This window comes from Crocodylus porosus, unplaced genomic scaffold (assembly GCF_001723895.1).
Source record: "Crocodylus porosus isolate Cpor-Errol unplaced genomic scaffold, CroPor_comp1, whole genome shotgun sequence".
NCBI lineage: Eukaryota > Metazoa > Chordata > Crocodylia > Crocodylidae > Crocodylus > Crocodylus porosus.
Genome location: NW_017728943.1, coordinates 49,664,439 through 49,684,221, shown reverse-complemented (window position 1 = coordinate 49,684,221; position 19,783 = coordinate 49,664,439). Strand labels below are relative to the sequence as shown.

Below are 19,783 nucleotides of genomic sequence, written 5' to 3'. Positions count from 1 at the left end.
AGCTGACTTCTTTCCCTTCGGGCGGGGGGCTGGACCCAATGATCTTCCAAGGTCCCTTCCAGCCCTAATGTCTATGAAATCTACCTGAAGTGGAGTTCAAAAGAGGATGGAGCTAGACTGTTCTCAGTGGTGGCAGATGACAGAACAAGGAGTAACGGTCTTGAGTTGCAGCAAGGGAAATTGAGGTTAGATATTAGGAAGAATTTGCTCAGTAGGAGGGTAGTAAAACACTGAAACAGGTTACCCAGAGAGGTGTTAAACTCTCCATCCTTGGATGTTTTAAGGCCCAGCTAGACAAAGCCTTGGCTGGGATGATGGAGTTGGGGATGGTTCTGCTTTGAGCAGGGGACTAGATGCCCTCGTGAGGTCCCTTCCAACTGTCATTTTCTATGATTCACTTGATCTTCTACAGCATATTAGATAACTTTAGGAACTGGAAACAAAAAGATACTCTTAACTTCATATTTTTTTAAGCCATACTGTCACTCAGACAATCTCATGAAACAATGGCTCAGCTGCAGAAAATCATATGTCTTCTTACCCAAAGTGTAACAGGTTCTGTTTTGGCTTTTTGCCACTTTTGCTTTGCTGGTGCAATTGGTAAAAGGTCTCTCAGATTTTTCACCACAGTATGTGTAGTTGAAATCTCTCTCCATAAGCAGTTTCCTGTTTCTGCTCTTAACATTTGGCAGACTATTAGGCAGTTAAAGCACCCATTCTGCTGTGAAGAAATTTTACAAACTCCAGAACATAGAATGTGCCAAAATCAAAGCTACTAGACTTTCTGTCTTTGTGATATACCCTGCTTCCTTTATGAAAAAAGGATTCTCTTTTGTGTTGCATACAATTATCAACTTTTCTTTGTTTTTTGGGTTTTTTTAATATTTCACTGGGAAGACAGATACCTGAAACCCTGTCCCCAAACTCTTTCCAGTCTTTCTTCCTTCAAAAACTAATTTCTACCATAAAGCCAAGACCTACTTTTTCCAAGATGAGGGAGAATGTGAGATAGGGAAAGAGGAATTTTTAAGATGTGTCCCATCCCTAATCTACTTGTCTGGGGGCCAGGACATCATCTACTTCTATGTCTGCATGGCACCTGTAAGAGCACTGACCCAATGCCCTAGAGAACCTTCGCACAGTTCCCACATAGCAGGATCTGCAAGTAACACTTTATATTGTCTTTGGTTGCTTAGGGGACATTGTTCTATTCTGATGGGGAAACCTAGCATAAGTTAACATTTTCATCACCATTCCTCCAGGTCACAGTGATGTGCTGTATCTTGCATGAAAATTCAGCCGTTAGGAAACTAACTAGCACAGAATGCTACAGTGCCTCTCCTGAGACGCATGCTGAGAAATACATCAAGACTGTGCTCTGCTTTCTGCACTAGCTATTCAAGGACAAAGTCTTGATCCTTATCTTCAGGGTCTTCTATGGCTGGAACCAAACATATCACTAAATATCTGCTTAAAACTCCACAAATAAGACCATGGTCAACAACTCTAGAGAGCTCTGTTGGAGCAGATGAGCAAAGTAGGAGTAATGTAAGAGCAAGACATTAAACTTTCTTGAGTAAAGTCTGAAACTGTGCATAAACTTCCCCAGGAAATAAGGGCCAATGCAACTTCACTACCTTTCTTCTCCAGCATAAAAAATATAGCAGCACATACAATTTTTTTGTCAAAAAAGACCAATCAAAACAAAACACTGCAATACGTATAATTTTCAACTTGGAGAGCAGAAAGAAACGAATGTGATAGACATTAGTCATGTTGCTTAATGCCTACTTAAAGGTGCAGCGATACAATGGAATGAAATAAAATCAAGACCTCTGAGTGCTGTCACAACAGACATAAACATAATATTAAATTAATGCAGAGATCAGACTTTCTTGTTTGCTTGTAAAGCATAATGTATCAACTACATTTGGAAGCTGGCAGAGGTTCTGGGGAGGTGTCTGCTTTAACTAATAACTAAAGTTGTCTGGATTTAAGATTTCTTCAGTGCACTGCATTCTGCACTGATTGATGCTTCCTCTCAGAATATTAAAGGTCCTAGTCTAACCACAAAAGTAGAATAAGGCTCCACCTGCAGTTAACAAAGACACCCAACCCTCCCTAATACGGGATTCTGATTAATTAGTTATCAAGGAAAAGTGACCTTAATTAGAGACAATTTAATTTACTCCTAGTTTAACTTCTGTGGTTGAGCTTGCTTCTCCATAGACCAATTAATTGATTTAAAGCACTGTCCAAACTCTTAAAATGTAGATTTACATTTTAAGGAGTCTATAAACAGCAGCTTTTCGCACAGTAGGCCTGCTTTCTTTGTGTATTTAGAGTGAGATCCAATAACTTAAGTAACTAAAATAAACATTTACTGTTTTCTATTCCTAACAGCCCTACAGAGATGCAAAACTAAGGCAATGTCTCTGCTGTAGTCAAAGGTATGACTAAAGGTCAGTAGTTCTAGGTCAGGTATTTGTGGGTGAGGGACCTGGATGAGAACTGTGTGCTATGGGGCCAGGGTAGGCTGGCCCGGCACACTGCAGGAACACAGGAGCTGTGGCTGGGTAAGGCTGGTCCTACTTGTTGCCACTACATGAAGCCAGGGACTCAGGTGGGAGCTGTATGGGGCTGGTCCCCCATGCTACCACCACATGTGGCCAGGGATTGGGACAGGAGCTCACAGAACTGCACCTTATGAGGCCAGTGGGGCTGACTCCACATGCTGCCACCGTGTGTGGCCTGGGACTCCCACAAATGCTGCCCTGGACTGTCATTCCACACCAACCCTTGGCATATTGGGTAACTGGAAGAGAGATGACAAATGGTCAGCCTGTTTTTTGCTCCCACACTTCCAAGCTGCAAAACAATCCCTAGCAACCTAGATAGGGCTGCTATGAGTATGCAAAGACCTTTAGCCTTTTCTAACACTCTTGAGCCCAGAAAATGTCTGCTGTCCTGGGTCCCTACAGCACCCCCTAGTGCCTTGGTGGGCAATTATTTCAGCTGGAGGGGCAGCTTAATGAGTTTTGGTGAGCTGTTGAGAGCTGCAAGGGTGGCCCCACCCCCTGGTCACCATCTTCAGACCAGAAGTCCTGCCCTAACCCCTGATCTTTGCCACCCGAAGTCCCTCCTCTTGCCCCAGAAGTAGTGCTTTGGAGGAGAGAGGGTGCCATCTTGAAACTGGGGGGAAAAAACCCAAATCATATACTAACATACATATATATACACACACACACACACACACACACACACACATAAAAATCAAGCAGCTACTACAACTTATTTTAATTTTATTTCAAAATACGTTTTTGTCCTGATTGATGCGTTTGCATAGTGCATCTAGAGGTGATTGCATAATAACTCAAAATACATTCTTACTTTTGCATATTGTGTGGGGCAGCAAGGGGATGTATGTGGGGGGTGGCTGGGGAGCAGGTGTGTGTGATGGAGCATGTGTGTGTGGGGTGTGGGTATGCTGGGTGGGGTGTGTGGGGGAGGATGAAGGGTTGGGTGTAAAAGGGTGTGGGATATGTGGGTCTGGTGGGGGGTGTAGGAGTGTGGGAGGGGGCCTGGGTATGACAGGGAGTGGAGGAGTATAGGTCCTCAGAATCCCTGGAGTGTGCACGTTCCTAGAGCTGCATATGGTGGCAGTGAGCAGGGCCAGCCCCTCCTGATCCCACAGTACACAGCTCCCCACACTCCTACCCCAATCCCAGGCCACATGCAGTGACAGCATGTGGAGTCAGCCCCACTATCCTCATAACATGCAGTTCCATGAGCTCCCTCCCCAATCCCTGGCCACAAGTGGTGGCAGCATGGGGGATCAGCCCCATCCAGCCCCATAGATACAGCTCCCACCTGAGTCCCTGGCTTCATATAGTGGCAGCAAGTAGGACCAGCCTGACCCAGCCTTACAGTGCACAGCTCCTGTGCTCCTGCAGTGTGCCGGGCCAGCCTAGCCTTGCCCCAAAACACAAAGCTCTCACCCGGGTCCCTTGCCACATGTAGTGCAGCATGTGGGGCCACCCCCACCCAGCCCCATAGTACATAGCTCCTGTGCTCCTGCAGTGTGAGGGATTAGCCCAGCCCAGCCCCAAAGCACTCGACTCCCTGCACTCCTAATCCTTTTACTATAGCAGGAGTCCCTTGCCCCCAGCCCAGTAGGGTCCTTACCTGGATTCCCACTCTCCAGGCAAGGAGGCTGGGAACAGCCACAGAGTGACCAGGCAAAAGCCTCAGCCAGACAGAGGCTTCTCATCTCTAGCACCCCCTATCTAGGGGCCCTTGGGCAGGTCAGGCCAGGCTGGGGTGGGGGATTTGGTTGCTTAGGAACAAGACCTGCACCTCCTACATGGTGGATTGATGATGTATTTGGTTACACTATGGAAATTGATGAGGACTATACAAAGTTCTGCAGAGGAGAACTGGGAAAAAGAGTAAGGGAGAAAAGCAGCATGTTTGGACTAATTCCAAGCTGAAGTTCATTGGACTGGAAGGGACCTACACAGGCACATATTAAGGCTAAATGGGGATGTTTTATTTTAGTTTTATCTAGCCAAAGTGAAGAATAGAATATTTTCTAAACACATTTTTTCCCTAAGGTGCAGAGGAAGGGATACAGTTGAACTGTTTTCTTCTAGAGGGAAAGTAGTCTTCTTCAGAACATTTGGTCTGTAATTAGTTACACTGGTAGTGATTAAGTTTCATTAGTTCTACCTGTCACTAATACTCTCTGCCTGTGACACAGGCTGACACAATTGAGAGCCCACTCCATCATCTTCTTTGTATTTGAGAAAAAGAGCACATGAAGGAAAAAAGAAAAACTCAGGATCCATTCAACAATGCCCCTTGAAAGTAGCAAAACTTAGGTATGTAATTTTTACTGGCAAAGCACCTAAGCATGAAAATAACTTTAACTGCACCTGGCTTACTTTAATCTGTTTAAACCTAGATTGGGGTAGACATGTGTAGCAGTTCACTGCTTCTGAGAGGTGTACGTGCATTCCCCACTTCCAGGAGCCATGGGGGCAAACCTGAGCAAGTAACTTGAGGTAAGGGGAGAGGCAGAGAGCATCAGAAGTCCTGACAAGTCTTGGGGCAGGGGAGGGGGTCTTGACAGGATTGAAGGGAGCTGGTAGGTCCACAAGAGAGGGTGCGGGGCTAGAATGCTTTGTTTATTTCAATATTCAACAAGTTTTTACCTCCTTAATCCGCACAGAGACAAAAGTTCCTCGTTTTACATTTGCATATGACAAAACCTCATAAAGTTCATTGACTATCATTAAATTGCTACCAAAAGAAGCACATGTTCAGTCATGGAAACCAGCAGTGAAGCTGATTAAATGCAGACAATATTGAGCATAACTATAAACACATACTGATGGAAACTTACCACAAGGATAGATTAGTACAGCTCATCTGAATAAGACATACAGTAGTGCCCACTGTGCTCAATGCTTCTCAGTGTCAACATTTTTTCCAAGTCATGGTGAGCCACTACACTGAATACATTTAGATGGCCCACTTTGACCAATTCATCTCCTGCTTCAGGAATGCCCTGTGGAAGACCAGGAGCTTGCTCATAAACAGACACACAAACCTCTCAGTTGAGGACTGTATTAAAAATGGGACTGAGTGAGATGTACTGGTACTACAGGAAGATGGTAGAAGACAATGGAAAAGAGACGGAGGACATAATATGAAAGACAGGGGACTGGCAGACTTTTCAGAGGTGTGCACTCTGAAGAGAGCAATGAGGATGGCAACAATGATGGTGATGACAAATACAGTGACAAGTGAAAGGCCTGGGCAAACAGGTGGGGGAATTGGGAAGGGCGGGGAGGAGAGAGAGGAAACTGAAGTAATCCTCTGAGTAACTATGACAGTTTCAAGGTGACAGTGATGGGTATGCAGATGCATGGGCACACGGGAATGTGTGTGCAGTTATATATAGCCTGCATCCTAAGATGGAAGCAATGTAGCTGAAATCCCATGGGCAAACTACCTGGCACTACCACATGCACTGTGCAAGAGGTGGCTATATTACTTCTGGTACAGGAGGCAGGTTGCTTGGAACAATGTAGCACACTTATGGCAGCTCCTGCCAAGGACAATAAATTTAACATCATATAGACATACCCTTAGAAGCCTAAATTCCATGTAAGCTGCACTTCAGGCTCCTGAGTACTTTTTTGGACCCTGCCCTTAGCATTTTAAATCTATCCATCATGGTTTTTTACCTGACAAGACAATAAAAGCAGACTCAGAATACCAAATCATTAACTGCTAAAGTCAGGATGCTTTTATGTTCCAAATCTTAATAAAGAAGGACAATAATAATATGCAGCATGAATACAACACCTTCCACACTGTGCAGTCACAATGAACTTGCTAAATTTTAGTATGTATGAAAATGCAAGTTATAGTTTGCTCGTTCTATCACACTCTTCTCCTGTACATGCTCTCTCTCTAATAGATATGGCAACATGAGGAAACAGAAATACCACAACAAGTAACAACTCTTTTTTGTTTCCTTAAGCAATCCTTCTAGAAATATTAGCGTTGGCAATTATTTGCTTTGATTCATATACCACAAGAACAAATAAAAAAGTGCAAGGTAACAGACACAAATGGGAAGAGAGAATGGAAAGATGTGTATTAGATGGTTATTCACCCTTCCAAAATCATTTCATATTACATAGACTTGAAAGGAACAATTCAACAAGAATAATGTTTGCTGTGAGAGTCTGTTTTATGCTGTCTTGCAACCATCAGAATAGCTTCAACGAATAGTTCTAACTAACCCAGTGAACCAAATCATAAAGCTTCACAGTCATGAAAAACCATTGATTTTTTTTTACCTTTCTTAAGCTGTAAATTTCTATTGATACGTGACAAAAATGTGCAAGACGGCATTCACTAGCACAACCATCATGGGAAAAACCAAGCCCAAATATCTCTAGTTAAGATGATGACAAGTTTAACATGGTCAATTTCATATCAGTCAAAATATAACACACAAGTTTCTTGATGGCAATGATCAAAACTGAGGGTTTAGAATTTTGATGGAAACAAATTATAGGAAGGAAAAAAGATACATCTGACCTTTTTATATATATTACCATGGAAGTGAATCTTTATTGGCAGAAAATATCTGGGTTTTTTTTTTTTTTTAGAAAGATCCCTTCCCAAGGTCAAAAACATTGATAGGAAGGCAGTTTTAGATACCCTCTCCTTTCCACCCATCTGCCACCTACCACTTAACTGCTTTAGAGATGTAACCCCTACCGATCAGGAATTGTAACAGATAATACGTGCATTTCCATCCCCCTCAAACAGCTTTCAGCTTCAAAAATGAAAAGCAGGGAAAGAGCATTCATGAATGGATGTCTGTTACTGAGACTGTGGTAAACCCAGTTTTGTATCTCACAGTGTCTTTAAGAGACCCTTTGAAAGAAGGGCTAGTGTTATTGGTTGCTGGAACTGATCAGCTATGAACACAACCGTAAGACTCCTGGCACATCTTATGTTTCTGGCACAGAGTTAATCATGCCAGAAATATAGCAACTGGCCACACATTCATAGAATTTATAGTACCATAAAATCACAAACCAGCCATAAAGATACTACTGGAGACATGTGTAATATATTTTTGGCTGGTCTGTATAGCACCATACCTTGAATATGTGGCATGCCATGCCAGAGCCACCCCAGGGTTTCACCCCTAGAGTGGTCCCAGCCAGCTAACACCAGACTGGGTTGACACTGGGCACAAACCCCATCTGAATTAGCCCTGGCCCCAGAGTAATCGCTGCCAGCCAACCCAGGGACCAAAGCGGGGGCTCCAGTGACCACATGGGTCCCCTGAGCCAGGCAACAATAAACTGATTATCAAACACTCAACTTGCTAGTGCTCAGGGAGCCCAGGATCATGATCCCTGGCTCCCACAGCACTGGCAATATGGCGTAATTGGGCTCTGATTCCCACTCCCACCATCATACTTCCTGCAATGCAATGCAGGAGATAACTGTTGGGGCTGGGGATCCCATCATGTCTTTAAGTGACTGTCTGTCAGGGCCCTGAGAATTCTGTTGCCCTACCTGGCAGGGCTGTATCTTGCCTTTTTCTGTCAGCTACAAGAATGATTAAGTCGCGTCTGTTGTACTGACAGACTAATATAGTTGTTTCTCACTGAGTATTAAGGTGTTTCTCACCTCAATACACAGTGAAAAACAACTACAGTATCTTAGTCCTTCAGTTCTACTTCACTGGAGGGTAATGAAAATTCAAAGTCATCCTCCCCTTCCACCCTCACCCCAAACCACTGCTACAAGTGGAATTGTTTTAATGCTTCAGAAACCCACCCTTTGACGTTGGCATATAACTGCAGCAAGGTAAATGGTGCCTGATAAAGGATGCCACATGGGTTTGTACAACCAGAGAAGCTTGAGGCAGCCTCAGTGCAAACTGTTTCAGAGTCACTGCAGTCCATGACCTTCCCAGAAAAGAATTATGAAGGCTATGATTAAAGGTTGATCATGCTTAGCTCTGATTTGAAAGGGTGATGAGAGGATCTACTTCCCTATCTCATGAAGAACACCTTTTCTTTTCTCCTCTCCCTAACAATGAAAAAGAATCCTCTTACAGGATTTTCTTTTCCCTGATATAAGCAGACTGTGGGCAGGGGACAGCAAGGTTCCAAAAAAGGTAGAAAGAGCTTTGTGCATCATATAGCTATTCTATAAGGGCTATTGCTCTTTAAAGAGGAAAATCCATGCATGTGGTTTTATCTGCTCTCTGTGGAACAGAACGAATTATCAGAGATATGGTCACAATTTGGGGACAAAATTCCAGAAAATTCTACAAAGGCTGCACACAAGTATAGACAAATGTTCCCTCTGTAACATTAGCCTCAAAGCCTCACCTTATAGATGGGTGACATTACAGCAGAAGCATATGTGAGGGTAAAGGAAGTATGAATAGACTCATAGTCAGGCCCAAACAGAAAATGTCATTGAAACTCAAAGGCTTCCAAGTTCTGTTGTCAGTAAAGAATCACCCCAAAGGTGATGGAGCATGCAGACTCCAATGACTCCCTAAGCTTTGTAGCTACTCCTAATTCTTGAGAAAAAGATTTAAAAATAGCTCCATTTTCCTGCTGCCGCAGATTTCATTTAATCCCTCTGTAATGTGGCACAAATCCAAATCCCATATTTAATTTAATGGTTTAATTTTCACAGACAACTTGAAGCAGGCTATTTTTGCCTCCCAGGTCCCAGTCATACAGAAAAAAAGTTACTCCAGATGGATTTGGAGTATAATTCTTTGGAATCCATTAGCTTTGTAGAGGAAGACAAAACATGAGAGGCCTCCACTCACTGGTTTTGCACATGTCCCTGATTTTGCAGACTCAGAGAAAATATCAAATGCTTTTGTGCATTTGGAAGAACTTTCTCAGTCTTCTGCCATGCTGCTGTCCACATCCAACAAGAGCATTCATTAATATGCATTATTAAATCAAATAAACTCTGACAAAAATTAAGGGCATATTGATGCTATGTATCAAGAACTTGTTACACCTCTGCACCCACAGCATTATTGAATTGGCATAGAGCACTGTCCAACCGGTAGCTTGAAAGGGGTTAATTTTTAGGCCCCAGGCTCTCACCTGGCCATTGCTCCCCCCACTGCTCTGGCTGGAGAGGACCCCAGGGAAGAAGGTTGGCATAGGGTTAGAGTGTAAATCACAGATTTGGGAGACCTAATTTCAATTCCCTGGGCTACCACAAGCTTTCTGGGCAATCGTTGGCAGGTTACTTATAGAATCATAGAAAGTTAGGGTTGGAAGGGAACTCAGGAGGTCATTTAGTCCAACCCACCACTCAAAGCAGGACCATCCCCAACTAGATCATCCAGCCAATACTTTGTCTAGCCAGGTCTTAAAAACCTCCAAGGACAGAGATTCTACCACCTCTCTAGGTAACTTGTTCCAGTGCTTTACTGCTCTCCTAGTGAAAAAGTTCTTCCTAATATCTAACCTAAAATTTCCCTTGCAGCAACTTGAAACCATTGCTCCTTGTTCTGTCACCTGTCATAACTGAGAACAGTTTAGCTCCACCCTCTTTGGAACCACCCTTCAAGTAGTTGAAGGCTGCTATCCCCTTTCAGTCTTCTCTTCAAACTGAGTAAGTTCAGTTCCTTCAGCCTCTCCATCTGCCCCAGCCTCCTAACCATTTTTGTTGCCCTCTGCTGGACTCTCCAACTTGTCTGTATCCTTTCTGTAGTGGAGGGCCCAAAACTAGACCCAGTACTTCAGATATGGCCTCACCAGTGCCAAATAGAGGGGAATAGTCACTTCCCTCGATCTGATGGCCATGCTTCTACTAATACAGCCCAATATGCCATTTACCTTCTTCACAACAAGGGCATAAGCCAGAGGCAGGCAATTATTTTGGGCAGAGGGCCGCTTAACAAGTTTTGCCAAGCTGTCAAGGACCGCATGGGTAACCCCGCCCCTTGACAGGTGCACTGCCCCTGGTCACCATCTTGGGACTGTCAGTCCCACTCCTGACCTCTGACCCTTGCCACTGGAAGTCCCTCCCCTTGCCCCTAGAAGTACTCCTTCAGAGAAGAGGGTTTTTGCTATCTCAGAACCAGGAAAAAAAACAAGCTATGTACTAAAAATCAAATACCCATAATATTATATTTTAATTCAATTAAAAAATATATTTTTGTCATGATACCTGTGTGTTTGTGCTTTATATATAGAAGTGATTACATAATAGCTCAAAATGTAGTCTTACTCTTGTATAGTGCGTGGCGTGTGCAGCAGTGTTGGGGGGTATGGGTGGGTGGGTAGATGTGGGGTTTGTGGGGAGCTGCAGATATGTGTATGTATGTGTGGTATTTGTGGGATATGTGATTGTTTCTGGAGGAGGGTGTGGCTGTGGGGTTTGCAGGAAAGGTTGCAAGGGAGAGCCAGTCAGGCACTTGATGCCCCAAGCCATATGCCTGAGTTTGTGCTCTGGCAGCTTCTGCTGCCGCTAGGAGGCTGAGAGCTGCCAGGGAAGGGCCTGTCAGGCTTAGGGGGCAGTGTAGGGGGTTGCTGGAGCCACTGGGGGTGGCACAAGTTGGTGGAGATGTGGCCTGGGACATGGGGACTTGCATCACGCACCTGAGGCTTGGGGTAGCAAAGGTTTGGCTGCCCCACCCCCACAGGCAGCCTGGGGGTTGCCTCCACCCTGGGGGAATGGCCCAGCCTCCCCAAACCCTGCAGAGGCCCAGCGGACTGACATCATCATGCCCCTGGGACAGGCAGGGAGGCTGTGCCGGGAGCCAGAGCAGAGCAGCGACTGTTTTTCTGCTTTAGATGCTCCTGCAGCTTCCAGGAGGCTAGGGGCCCTGCGGAAGGTCCTGTCTGGCCCTGGGGGCAGTGCAGGGAGCCACCTGAGGCCACTGGTGACGGCACCTGGCCCAGGACACGGGAAGCCCAGGGATGCAGTACAGAAGTGCTTGAGGTTTGGGACAGCAAGAGCCTGGCTGCCCCCACCCACAGGGGTCCCCAGCAGCTGCCACCACCCTGGGGGGGAGGCATAGTCCCCCCTTCCCCACAGGGGCCCAGCGGCCTGGCAGCAGATTGCCCGCCCCACCCCCAGCACCAGGATGGGTGGGAGGCTGAGCCAGAAGCCGGATCAGAGCCATGACTGCTTTTTTCCTCTGAAAGCTCCTGTCCACCCTGTGTGGCCATCTGTGGTGACAAGGCTGCCCGCAGGGGTCTCAGGCCCACGCTCCTATCCCCCAAGAACAACATGTACCCGTGGGGGCCTCAGCAAGGGGCACAGCAAGGAAGAGACCATGCGGCGGGGTTCAGACGCTCGGCTGGTGGGTGGGTGGGTGAGTGAGTGAATGCAGCAGGCAGGTGGTGGGCAGGACCCTGCCAGGTCATGACACCCCCAGCAGCCTCAGGAGGTGACCCATGCTGCCCCTGGGGCTGGCCAGGAGCTTCCCCAAGGCCCCTGGGCTCCTCATGGCCACAAGAACTTCTGAAGCAGAAAAGCAGCCGCAGGTCCGTGCCTGCTCCTGGCACAACCTTCCCACCCATCCTGGGGCCAGGAAGTGAGCTGCTTCTGGGCCCCCGTGGGGTGGGGGGGCAGGCCTTCCCCCTGGGGCAGCAGCACCCACCCACCGTAGCCTCCCATGGAAGGCAGGCAGGCTGCTGCTGCCCCAAGTCTCAGGCGCAGGATGGAAGTTTCCCACCACCTCCCCACACCCCAGGCCACGTCCCCACTGGGTCATGCTGACCCCAGAAGGCCCAGGTGGCCCAGTGCTGCCCCGGGGCTGGACAGGGGGGTTGGGAGCCAATGACAGCCAGGCAGTGCCCTGGGGCCTGTGCCAATGGGGCCCAGAGCAGGATGGGCTCCATAGAGTTGGGCCGAGCTGCCCCAGCAGGGAGCCACCCCACTCTGAGGTTGGGGCTGAAGCTGGAGCTTCCTGTTCCACCGTTGGCTCCCTCGCGCCCCCTCGCTCCCAGCCCCCCACCCCAGCCCCGTGGCCAGGCGGGGACCAACATGCTCCTGACCCGCTCTTACCTGAGCTTCCTGCTCCAGCATTGGCAGGAACAGCCAAATGGTCCCTGGTTGGGGGCGCAGGCCCTGCTCTTCCAGGGGCCTGGCTTCCACTGGGTCCTAATGCCCCTGGCTCCTGTCACTTTTGACTGGAGCCAGAGGCAAATTAATATTCATTTTTAAAAAATTTCTTGGGGCCCCTGTGGGCTGTACAGAATGGCCTCACCCACTCCTGGCATAACCTCATATTCAGCTTACTGTACACTGCAACCTCCACATCCTTTTCTGCAGAGCTCCTGCTCATCTAATTGGTCTGTAGCCTGTAGCAGTGCATGGGATTGTTCTGTCCTAAGTGCAGGACTTTGCACTTCTCCTTATTGAACCTCATGAGATTTATTTTGATCCAATCCTCCAATCTGTCACGGTCTCTCTGAATCCTAGCTCTACCCTTCTGTGCATCTACTACTCCCCCCCAGCTTGCTGTCATCTGAGTGGGCACTGTATTTCATCTTCCAGGTCACTGATGAAGATATTGAACTAAAAGGGTGCCAGAACTGACCCCTCTTTTCTCCGTGCCCCAACTCCCCAGCTCAGAAACAGAATAGTAACTGTTCTCTAACTATAACCCACTCTGAGCCCTTGGGAAAGGCAGCATTTAAATTGCACACATAAATCATTATATAACTACAATAAATAAAAAAGCAATATCTCCTATAGGCATTGTAAAAATACCTCATACACATGTTGTGAAAACATACCACAAAACATGGACTATTTACATCTTATGGGAATAAGAATCAGATATGTCTCTCTCTCGGACAGAGAAAAAGTACAGCTTGATAAACTGAAGTTGCTTCTAGTCTGTAAAGTATAGGCCAGAATACCTATGAAAAACTCAAAATGAGAGTGTTGTTTTGGGTGGTTTTAATGCAGTAAAAGCCCGAACTAGCCCAAGCCTTCTTTCAAAGGCAATTAAGCAGATGCAAAGTGTATATCAATAGCAATATATGTATATTGATTGGTCAGGTTCACATAACGTCTGTAAGCACTCCTGTCACCTCCCCTCCCTCCCTGAAATGTTATTTTTAGAGATGGGGTGGCCATGCATTTAGATGGAAGGGAAAAATATATAGAAGAAACTGCAGCTACAATCACATTTTTGATTAGATCTCAGTACAGTGTCACCTGTCTTCCTGCAACTCATAAATGTGGGGCAGTAAATGCCTCCAGTCCTAACTCCTCTTTCTTTCTCCTTCTCTCCTCTGTAAGTCAATAATGCATATCTGTAAGTACATGAAGATAAAATTCATACCTCAGAACCTTATTTTATTCTACAGCTATAAGCACAGGTCACAATTAACTGCAGACACAAATCCCCCTGCTGTGTCAGGGAATAAATGAAATCTAAAGTGTGTTGTTTTATATAAGAGCCTTCTCTATAATCTTCCAAGCATGTGTAAGGCTTTAGGGAGCAGCATAAAATACAGAACATAAAGATGCAGAAAGTTGGGATGCATTCTTCTCTCATTCATATTTTAAATATGTCAAAATTGGCTCTAACAGAAGAGACAAAAGATTACAAGAGGAGAGCATTATGTGCTCCTTGTTGTAACTTTCAGTAATTCTAGTTAAAAATGCTGTGTTACTAGAAACAGGATCTAAAAAGAAAAACCACACAATATTCAATTGTTCTAACATGCAACCATAATATTTCCAACAACCTTCAATCTTAATATTCATTTGGGAAGTTACAAATAAATGCTTGCATGCTATTTTTTCTCCACTGGGATATGTGATTGATTAATGAAGAAAACGGGCTGATCCTCTCAGTTTTACTACAGTACAAATTTGTTTTGTGGAAAAAGTGGAGAGAATCAGCAGAGATCTGACATTGCACACCTTACTGATCTGCTCACTTAAAAACCCACTCCTCAAATTGTCTGCCTCTTCTCTCAGCTGAGCAAAGATTTAAAAAGCAGAGGTCATCATTGTTAATCTTACAAATTATAGAGCAGGGGTGTCAAACTCAGCGTCTGAGGCTGGATCTGGACCATAGGATGCCTTGTGGACTGAATCCAGCCTGGGGCACATGGCAGCAGCAGAGGTCACTCGGCATGTAGGACCTGTGGCAGTAGCTCTGGCACAGGGCACATGGCAATGGTGGAGGTGGTGTCTCATCCAGCACAGGGTGGCAGTGAGGGCAGAGAAAGGAGAGGTAAGACCACAGCAGTGCACAAAGTGGTCAAAGGATACCAAGGACTTTATCAACCGTAATTCACAGCCCTGCTACCAATCACTATGCCCACCAGGGCCTATAGGCCCTGGAACCTGTGACAGGCTGCTCCCTCTCGCCATACCCCGCAACTTCCAGTGGCTCTGAGAGTCATATGTTTGAGACACCTCCTATGTATTCATGCAGATAAAAAAATGCCTCAGAAGGCATTTGAGGAATATTTGACATGATTTAAAGATATGTCACAAATAATACCTTGACAGCAGCAGTACAATTCAAAGGAACTCACCAGCAGTGAGCCGGACAAGGAATCAAGCGCCCTGCCTCTGTCAATAATTCCTGTACTTACAGTAGTCCTTCTTTTCAAAGGTGAATTTTGCAATATACTCTGAAGATTATAAGACCAAGATTATTTTAGACCAGAGTTGCAGGCAGATTGTATGTGAAAGGGAAGTTACTACTGTATTCACAAATACCAGATGACCCTGAATGTAAGATGACCCCCACGATAATTAGGTTCTATACATGGAAAATGTATTATAATTTTCCACAAACTAAATCTAATTATTGGAAAATAGGCTTAAATTCCATAACCTGCCCCCCACTGCAGGTGGTCTGGTGGGGTAAGAGGTGATAAGGGGGGCAGTGATGGGGCTGGGAAAGGGAACGTAGTAGGGCAGGTGGGGAGGGCAGTAATGGGACAGGCAGTAGGGGATATTGGGGGCAGGTGGAAGGAGCAGGCAGTGTGGAGGCAGTGGGGCAGGCAGTAAGAGAGGCAGGCATCTTGACCTCTGCTGCTCTTTCTCCCCCAAATACCCCCTATTCAGTTGCCCCACACACTGCAGCTTCAGACTTTTCCAATTCCCCTTTTCCCTCCTCCCCCTTCCATATCACTGGTTACCTGCAGCCGCCTGCCCATGCACCTGCTAATAGTAGCTTTGTGCTGTGCAGGCAGGTTTCATCTCTGATGCAGTCTGGGGCATGGAGCATGGCTCTAGCCCGCTATCTCCGCACTACTGCTGCTATGGGGCCAGGCTACAGCAGGGACAGAACCTGCTAGTACAGACCAAAGGTAAGGAGGAGTGCAGCAGAGAGGGAAAGAGAGGGAAAGTGGTGCGGGGGGGGAGGGGGGGAGAAAGAGACTGGCAGCTGCAGGGAAGGAGTGGCAAGTGGGAGGGCAGGCAGAGACAGCAGGGGAAGGTAAGTGGGAGCTGCAACTTCAGCCCCAGCTTCAGCCCCAACCTCAGGGAGCCACAGCAGCTGCCTCCCCCAGCCCATGCTCAACTGTGTGGCATGGGGCTTTTTCCTCTATGTTAAATGGGGGGAAAACTTAATTTTCTAATCAAGTAAATATGGTAAATATCCTCAATAATTAACACAATAATAACAGCATCGTCCAAACAAAATACAAGTGCATGTTGTGATGACTTCTCTGCTTTTCTACTGCATGTAAGTTGTAAGTTGCTAATTTGCACAGTTCAGCTACTTGTACCCTCACCACCTCATTTAGTGCATATTAGCACGGCTCTACTGCATTGCTTTAAACTGGCTTCCCCAAATAAACTGTTCCAGGCTTACAATCTCTGTAGCCTAATTCATTTCCCACAGAGAATGGTGCGAAAATATTTAAATATGTAATGTCAGGCTAGATCAGAAATGATTTTGGCCCCCAAAATGATACTTAAGTAGATTTTAGGTGCCTAAAGTCAAACCTGAGATAAAAAAACTCCAACTCAGCAGCTACCCAACCACATAAGCATCTAAATTTAGGAGGCCCCTCTTGATAATATGTAAGTGCCCCCCTGACAGCCAACACTGATGCTTCTGGACTGGCAGGGAATACCCAGGGGGACTGGGCAGGGAGAAGGAAGCTGCCTGGTGCTGCCAATGTCCCTGGCTGAGCTTGCTCCATGTGGAATGCAGGAGAAGGAGCTGCTCTGGAGCTCTCCCTACCCCCATGACAGCTGGAGACAGTAGCAGGTGAAAGGTGGGGAGAGGGAAGCGGAGGGGAGGGAACATGCCACTGAGCATGGAGCTGCTGCCATTGGTGGGGTGCCCCTCCAGATTCAGGAGGCACCAGTTGCTCATGTAAGTTGTCATGCTCTCTGCAGTTTGTAATGGTGCAAATTCCAGAACTGTCTTTAGAGCTGGGTTGCTAAACCCCAAGTCCTGTTGGAATCCAGAAACAAGGTACAGCATCGGAGAAGGGCCTCGGCTAGTAGGTGTGCTGACAGGATGTCTCACGCTCAACCTCATGGCTATCAAAAAATAGACTCTTAGATTGACTATTTATAAAATAGGGCCACCAGAGCAGGTAGTAATGGCAGTAGTGTAACTAGGGCAGGGCAAGTGGGACACTAGTCCTGGGTGCAGTTTTAGAGAGTGTATAAAAGCAGCAGCTCCCAAGAAACCAGCGGCAGCAGCAGGAGCATCCAGGGTACAAGAGTCCATGCAATGGCAGCTGCAGCTTAACACCCCTGTCTCCTTCACCCTCTCTGGGGCCATGCTTCCATCATTTCCTTGATGTAAATGTGCCACTCCACAGAAAAGAATGCAAGATTCCCATGCTCAGGAAGAGAAAATGCAAGAGGAAGCATGACTCTGCAGCACAATTATGGGGCTTTTCAGCTGAAACAATGAATAACGGCCATAAGTTGTTTGAGAGTAGGTTCAGGCTGGACACTAGAAAATACTATTTCACAGCTAGGATCTGGAACCAACTTCCAAGGGAAGTGGTGTTGGCTCCTACCTTGGGGGTATTTAAGAGGAGTTTGACAGTTACCTGGCTGGGGTCATATGAGCCCAGTATTCTCTCCTCCCCAGGGCAGGGGGTCAGACTTGAAGATCTACAGGTCCCTTCTGACCCTACTTCTATGAATATATGAGATGGGTGTTCTGGGTTCCCTGTTCCCGGGATGTTTTCAGGTTTCTAGCCAATTACTCTTTAATGTCACTCTCATAAACTGTCTCCCAGAGGAGCGTCCTAAGCACTCGGCTACAGAATCACAGTCTCTGTGCCTAAACCCATGAATGCTATACCCGTTTCTATATCATGGCTCAACTTCAGCAGGTTGGGTGGAAAGTATATCTACTCCAAATTACTCCCCAGCAGACAGGATACTCTCATCTCTGAGGAGAAAAATCAACCAAGTGCTCAAGCCATCAAGATCATTGAGAGATTCCAGATCTTGGAAAGGGGGGTGGAGTGTGCAGGAGCAGTGATCTTCACTGCAAGGGGGGCTGCACTCCTTGCAACCCTGCTCCCTGCACCTGCCCACTCCCTCACGCAAGGGCAGGCAGACAATGCTGTAAGAGCAGCAGCAGGGACTTTAAGTCCCTCAAGCAGTCAAAAATCTCTCCCTTCATTTTTCTCCATGCCCAGTGGCATGTTCCCTCCTCTACTCCTTTCCCTCTGCCTGCTGCTTCCACTGCCCTCAGCTAACCCAGGATCACAGGGGAAGGCAGAGGGTGGGGTGCTCCAGGGCTAATCCTGCCTCACTGCAGCTAGAGCTAAGCTTGACTAGAAACAGCAGCAGCAGGTGGGTTCCCTTCCTCTGTGCCTGCTTCTGGACTGGCAGGGAATACCCAGGGGGACTGGGCAGGGAGAAGGAAGCTGCCTGGTGCTGCCAATGTCCCTGGCTGAGCTTGCTCCATGTGGAATGCAGGAGAAGGAGCTGCTCTGGAGCTCTCCCTACCCCCATGACAGCTGGAGACAGCAGTGGGTGAAAGGTGGGGAGAGGGAAGCGGAGGGGAGGGAACATGCCACTGAGCATGGAGGGTAAGGGAGGGGGAGAATCATTACTCGCTTGGGAGACTTAAAAAAAATAATCACCAGCTGCTGCTCTTGAGGTGTGGTCAACTGGAAGGGTGTGCATCCATGCCACTGCACCCCCCGTGAACAATACATTGTGGAAAAGGTACATAGTGACATCCCCATGGCCAGAGATGTTTTGAAGAGTGTGAACTCTGCTCCTGCCTCTGAAAAGCCAGTTTCAGGAGAAAGCCCTGGGCTCTGGACTTTGGGTGCAAGGAAGCACCTTCCTTGTAGCCCTGATTCAGACAACTAAACCCTAGAGGTGGGTGGGAGTTCAACATTATTCTGTATGTAGTACTCCTGTTACTTAGTTCTAGGTGGTTCCCCACTCAACATGCAAGATTTTTTGACTGTCCTTCTGAGGAACTTCTACTCATCTCCATGCACAACATAGGATGCCCATAAGCCTGACTTTGGCTTTTAGATTCCAGGCAAGTGCTTACAGTTTAAGGTTTATAGACCTACCACTATGTGGTAAAGTCTGGTGTAGGCAACCTTTTCTGACTGAGGACCAAAATGACCCACCCCAGGTCAGAGGAGGGTGGGGAAGCAGTCACCTCCCCCTCCCCCCAACTGTCACTTGTCTCTCTAGCAGCACAAGCAAAGTACCCACAGCCAGTGTTTGTACCTGAAGCAATATGGGGAAAGTGCCAGCAGAGAGCATCCCCCTGCTGCTAAAACAATGGGCCACAGTCTGGCCTAAGTGGTCCTCTGGATGTGATGCTTAAGACCGTTAAGCCCCACTGACCTATAATGGACCCTGTGCTTGTAAGTTTAATTAATTACTTTTGAAAGTAGATTTTCCAAATAGATTTTCCAAAGCAGCATGCAAAATTAAAAGTTTTGTTCAGATTTCAACTTTTTTACAATGTATATTTTTTTCAAAATTATTAAAAAAAGAAAAGAAAAATGTTTCAGCTCTGCCTTATTTTCTCAAAAGGCAGCACATTTCCACAACACTTTTCATTTTTGACCAAATAGCACATTCAAACAGATAAACAGTCCTTTTGAAGATTCTGACTTGAGCTATTTACAATTAAACCCAGTTTAGTCAAAGTGCATCAGTTTTGCTACCCTATGACTAGAGAGTGCAGGTACAATAACCTTTCTGTTCACTAGGGGGAGATTTTCAAAACAAAGGCAATTAATGTTCTTCTGAG

General features: G+C 46.5%; 1 protein-coding gene and 1 long non-coding RNA gene across 28 annotated transcripts in view; one reads left to right on the top strand and one right to left on the bottom strand.

Moving 5' to 3' along the window:
• Positions 1-19,783, bottom strand: part of NRXN1 (neurexin 1) — a 1,194,206-nt gene that overhangs the window by 206,669 nt on the left and 967,754 nt on the right. The window lies entirely within an intron of this gene.
• The window catches only part of LOC109319618, a 38,022-nt gene that overhangs the window by 17,516 nt on the left and 723 nt on the right, over positions 1-19,783 (top strand). Inside the window, exon 2 of the long non-coding RNA XR_002103560.1 lies at positions 4,964-5,063. This is a non-coding gene — a long non-coding RNA (uncharacterized LOC109319618). The remainder of the gene's footprint in view (positions 1-4,963; positions 5,064-19,783) is intronic.